At 43.5% G+C, this 6000-nt stretch overlaps 1 long non-coding RNA gene across 1 annotated transcript; it reads left to right on the forward strand.

The window, feature by feature from the left end:
• Window positions 1-2322: 2322 nt before the first annotated feature.
• On the forward strand, window positions 2323-5766 carry LOC131558165 (uncharacterized). The gene is made up of 3 exons (XR_009274785.1): window positions 2323-2388; window positions 2835-3038; window positions 4903-5766. It is a non-coding gene; the product is annotated as an uncharacterized LOC131558165 (long non-coding RNA).
• Window positions 5767-6000: the final 234 nt, after the last annotated feature.

Below are 6000 nucleotides of genomic sequence, written 5' to 3' on the forward strand. Positions count from 1 at the left end.
GCAAGCCATCCTGCGTCCCCGACAGCGACCGGCTTCCTGGGAAACCCGTCCTGTGTCCCTGACAATCCATCCTGCATCCTGGGAAAGCCATCCTGCATCCCCGACAGCGACCGGCATCCTGGGAAAGCCATCCTGCGTCCTGGGAAACCCGTCCTGCCTCCCTGACAATTCATCCAGCATCCTAGGAAAGCCGTCCTGCATCCCTGACAGCAACCGGCATTCTGGGATCAGCCAGCATCCTAGGAAACCCATCCTGCATCCCTGACAATCTATCCTGCATCCCGGGAAACCCCTCCTGCATCCCTGACAGTCCATCCTGCAAAACCCATCCTGCATCCCTGACAGCAACCAGCATCCTGGGAAGCCCATCCTGCATGCCTGACATCAGCTAATATCCAGGACTACTCACATAGTCCTGTGTTGTCATTACAGTGCAACAGTTCTATTGTTGTTATGTTGCAAGGGTTCCATATTGCCAGAGTTTCATACCTCCTTGATGTTTCTTGTAGGCAGCTCCTCCAGGCACTGACTCTTCCTTGTCCTCACAGCAGCCAACTGACTCCAGTTCCCACCAATCCACTCTTTTATAACATTCTTCTTATTGGCTACATGTGTGGCCTGTTAACATCAGGCCTGCTCCTAATCCTTAATAATTAACCCAGCTACAACTCTTTAAGGGCTAAGATTACTTTCTATACTACCTTTATTTACTTATGTTCTATCCCCCTACAGCTTCCTTCTTGCTCTCCTGTTCCTCTGTGGGGACAACACCCAACCAAAGGTGTCTGCTGAAGTCTCTGCCAAGATCTGTCACCTCTTCCTGAGCATTAGCACCTCTTGTGAAAATCACTAATTGATCTCAGGGAATAACCCAGCTTGTGCTGCGGAGATTGGATCCCACGTCCTCCTGCAGCTGGGGGTGCTTGTCCACAGCAGATTCCAACAATGGCCAAAACTTCCTCAGAAATTTACCATTTTCTAAGCCACCATTGGAGAGCAATATCACCACCTTCTCAGTTCTTCTGCTAACAATTTGTTCAACATTTTCTATTTACAATATTTCTTTAGCCTCTCCTTAGTTCCTAAAAATACTGTAAAGGCTTAGGCAGAATGTTCTTCTCTCTGAGTCCTATTTGAAATTTGGCAGGCCTTGCAAGTGGTGGTGGGGCGAAGCAAATGGATCAGAGGACTTCAAGCCTGAGTTGACAGCATTTGAGAGTTGGGCTTTTTGCCACAGCACAATAAGAAAGAAAAATTATCAAATACTGCATGTCCATTCTCTGCCATGACATACATTTAGCCCATTCACTTTCATGTCAGCTTTTGACACCAGTAAGTTAACAATCAGACACCTGATGAATGCATGTCTTGGTTTGAAAAACAGGTGTCTGCTAAGGAAGGCAGGAGCCTCCCTTGAAATAGAGAATGTAAACCCTCTCCTTCTGAATTATTATTATTTTGAAATTAAGGGGCTCCCAGGCAAAGATATGGGAGCAGGAATAGCAATTGCTTTTTAGGGAAAAAATAAAAATAAAATAAAAATGCAGTTATACAAAGCAACAGTGACAGAATATGACCTGACACCCTGTGGGTCAGGGTGGTTGCACAGTCCCGTTAAATGGTGGCTCAGCCCTCCTGCAGTGATAGAGGTGGTTCTGGTGGAGCAGGGATCCTGTAGAAGGGTGGAGTTTTCCTCTGAATATCTGGTGGTGCTGTAGATGGGCCTGGTCTTTTGGAAATCTAGTGGAAAATAAAGCTGTTTCTCTGGGAATTCAGTGGGAAAGGCTGTTACTGGTGTTTCAAATCTCTAATTATATCCAGGTAGGAATGTTTTGGTTCCTCCCCCTGGGCGGAGCATCTCACAATAGGATGATGGAATTTTATCAGCCATGCAGTGACACTCACTGGCCCATTAACAAAAGATAGATATCTCCTGGAGGGGGGATTGGTTGTGGAAGAGATAAAGAAAGCTGCCCCACCTGGTTTTAACAGGCAGACAGGTGGTCTAATTAACAGCAGATAACTGCCCCATGTCCAACAGATGGCAATAGAACACACACCCCCAGCCACATCTTGCATTTCCAGCCTAAGACAATGCAACTTACAGTCATGAACTCATTTCCCATGACACCAACATGTAGTGGGATAGAATATAAGAAAATAAAGGTAGGGTAGAAAGTAATGTTACCCCTAAGGAGTTGCAGCTGGGCCAATTATCAAAGATTAGGAACAGGCCTGAGTTTAACAGGCCACAGCTGTAAGCAATGAGAAGAAGATGCTATAAAAGAGTGGGGTGGCCCTTTGGGAAAGCAACTGGAGTCAGTGGCTGCTGTGTGAAGAAGAAACAGGCTGTGCCCTGAGGACCTGCCCATGAGGAACACCAAGAAGGTATGGAACTCTTGTGGTAAGGAGACAACAGTATGGAACCCCTGCAATAAGATGACAACACCAACACAGATGAGTATTTTCTGTGGAAGGAAGGCCCTTCTGCTGAATCAGATAGATGGAGGGAAATTTGAAGTTGATGTACCAATTTTCTAGTAAAATATCTAGTTCTTTTATAAAGCAATAGAAAATGGGGACATACAGTCTCAGGATTTAAGCACCTCTTTCCTGGTTAAATCTGATAGCTCTTTTCCTTGGAGAGAATGAAGTTTGCAGTTACATGTTAGCCCTGTAAATGAGTTATTAGAGTTATTTATCCCATGGGGAAGAGCAGCAGAAGACTGTCCTGTACTGTTACCCTCCAAGCTGCTTCTGACATTGCCAGAAGGAAAGACTCTCTCTGCTGTTGGAGGAGCGACAGGATTGGCTTGGATATCTTTTTCCTGCAGATTGCTTCTGGATCCTAACAGCAGTGTCATGTTGGGGGCACACAGGAACACTTGTGTCACCAGCCTTACAGCAGTGTCACTCCAGGAGTTCAGCCCCTCTGCTGTGCTCTGAAAGCTATCTGTAAAGTTCCAGCCACCTTGGTTTAAAGAAACAGTCAAGAAAACCTGCTGCTGCCCTGTCGAGGCCTTTTATAAAATGAAAAGGTATTCCTGCCCCTTCTCAGCTTCCCACCCTACCTTCTACTTTCTCTGGTTTCTATCAAAACACATCCATGGCAAAAAGTGCAGCTGTTTTCCTTCCTTTAGGATTCCATAGCCAAATATACCTCCTAGCAGATCACAGCACTTGATCAGAAAACACAGGAATAAAGTTTGTTTTCTTAAAGGGACTATTAATTAAGTACCCTTAAGATAAGTTAGAAACCTGTTAGAATGCTAATTGCTTTTGGCTTTTAAAGATCTCACGGTACACTGTAAAACAAGAAACCACTCTGTCTACCCAAAATCTTTACAGAGAGGGGGCTTTGTATCTAATCTTTATATTTTGGTCCTAAAGAACTTCTTCATCAACACTTAACACTATATCACTATAATAACTATATAATTGTATAGTGATAACTATAGTTATCACTGTAATGGGCACCAGTAGCACTGTCTGACCATACAGGCTCTCACCCAACTCAATTATACACAAAACTCACTGCCTTACAAAGGGGTAATGATTGTTATAGCCCTAATCACTCTTACCTGGGCTCCCCTTCCCCAGCTGGGTTCTCTATTTAACAATGGATTCCTGTGCTTTCTTATGTAATAGTGCACTTCATTTCCTGATGTAAAATATGTATATTGATCAACAAGATGGATAGGCTTTGGGGCAGAGTCTGGGCTGAATTATTTTTTGTACCTTAGAATGCATGTTCTATACAGGAGAAAGGTAAATACAAAGGCTTTAGGTTTATTAAAAATATCTATATAATAAAATAATGTTGTGTGGTGTGCCTTTGGCACCAGTCAATAGCAGTCACCTTTGCTATGTGAAAGTCATGCAAGTTATTTGTATGAGGCTGTATTTTTTTTTCTATATTTATTTTAGTAGTAGCTGATAGAGGTAGCCTGCAGTGTGAGCTAATAGGACCACATGGGGTGTGAATATCTAATGGTGAAAATGAGTTTGCAAGTTGGAAAATATGAGCTTACTGAATGCATTTGAGTTTAATGGCTGAGTCCTAGATTACACACACCTGACAGTCCTGACCCTGGCAAACCTGTGTGGCCTCTTCCAGCCTGTCAGAGCACTTGAGCTCTGCATTTCTTGAGCACTTCAAGCTCTCTGTGTGCATAAACTATTGCAGGAGCAGATTTTGTAACTCTGAAGCTTTGGAAGTTCTATTCAACCAACTATAAACATGTAAAGTACCTCCATTTTTCTCATGTGCTCTTTACTGATAATAAGAAACTGAGATCAATAGCAGCTGTATGTAGCAAATTAATGTTACATCTAGCTTGAAGACATGGTGCATGAAATGCTTTTTTTTTGAGGAAGAGATTAGGCAATTTAAAAATTGAAATCCTATTTTAATCTCAAATTGGAGTATTGCCATCTTTGGTAGTCTGCTGCTCTGCTGAGGGCTTGCCTATGGGTCAGTGGCCATCCAGGCAGTTTATATGCAAAGAAGAATTCTCAATCTCTACTTAATTGCTTTTCTAACTGCATCAAAGCATTCTGACTTAGGACGTGGCAGTTTGGGGCCTCCTATTATAAACTGTGTTAAGTTGGCCAGCTTGAAAGATAACTTGAAAGAAGAGTTACTTCTAGAACTTCAGCACAGGCCTGACTTTGCTTCCAAGATTAAATATACAAGTTACTGAAAGTTTTATGTACAGAATGTTACATGATCTTTTTCAGCTAAAATAACTCTTTGAAGGTAATCTCTGAATGCACAGCAGAATACTTAAGGTCATGCAATTTTGAAGTTAAAGGTGTTCTATGTTTTTAGTTTTCTTTTGCTCTTCCCCCTTTCTTTGTCTTGTTACCTCTGCTAGCACTTTAATCTGTTAATTGCTGCAGGTTATACTGAATGGAGGCCAGAAAGGCTCAGCCCAGCACTGCAGGAGTAGGAACACATCTGAACTTGTATGTAGAGCTTTGAGCCCAGACTGATCCCTCTTCTCTTCAGCCAAAACCACTGAGCCTTCTGCATCTGAGCCTTTTATCCCAAGTTGTTCCTGAAAGGATAATTATCTCAACAGGAGTGACATATGAACCACGGCTTTTGTGATAACAGACTTCTGAGATTAATAAGCCACTTACACAGAATCCATGTCTCATTGTTTTATTTGAGCTATACTTTTACCCAGAAATCTTTCATCACTTGTGAACCAACCTCAAGCTCTTGACCAGCCCACCAAGTCTGGAATCCATGTAGGAACTATTTTTTCACACTGCTAAGCTCTTGGATAAGAGGAAGTGGGGAAGTCCCTGGACAAATTCAATTTCCTTTCAGGAAAGGAGCCCCTGCCAGGCTAGGTAGGGCTTTTCATTCAGGGCATGGGATTCTGCTGAAAAAACTGAACTGGCTGGAAGCCACCTCAGAGAGCAGAGGTAATCAGGACTCAGGTAATCAGCACAGGCCAGGTATCTGCTGACAGGTCTGTCCCAGAGAGTGACACAGCATTTCTTTCCACAGGACTCTTACTTGCTGCCAGTCTATTGCTAAATTCCTTGTGATGTTACCTTACCTGTGTCTCACCTTTACATGCCTGTGCTCTTGAGCCTCTGTGTGTTACAGGCTTTGAGTTCATGGGCAGCAGCTGATAAATAAGTGTTCAGCACCTCTTGGACACAGGATTTCAGAAGTGTGAATGTGTAACTCTGGCTAAGTGTTGCCTGTGTCCTTTGAGAGGACAAAACACAGGTGGGTGCTGGGGCCACAGGGGCTCAGTGAGGTGTGCCAGGGCTGCCCTTGTGTCACACTGAGCTGTGGCTGCCAGGAAAGCACAGGAAAGTGTTTGCCATCCACTTCAGGAGGTGCTCAAGGTTTGTGCAAGACCTGTTTGTAACCACACAGAACAGGTTTCAGCCTGCTTTAAAGAGAAAATTCCCCAAATGGTGCTTTAGGTGAACTGTGTGTGTCAGAAGTAAGTTTCTGTACTGCTTACAGAGAAG

Source organism: Ammospiza caudacuta, chromosome 5, assembly GCF_027887145.1.
Source record: "Ammospiza caudacuta isolate bAmmCau1 chromosome 5, bAmmCau1.pri, whole genome shotgun sequence".
In the NCBI taxonomy this organism is placed as follows: domain Eukaryota; kingdom Metazoa; phylum Chordata; class Aves; order Passeriformes; family Passerellidae; genus Ammospiza; species Ammospiza caudacuta.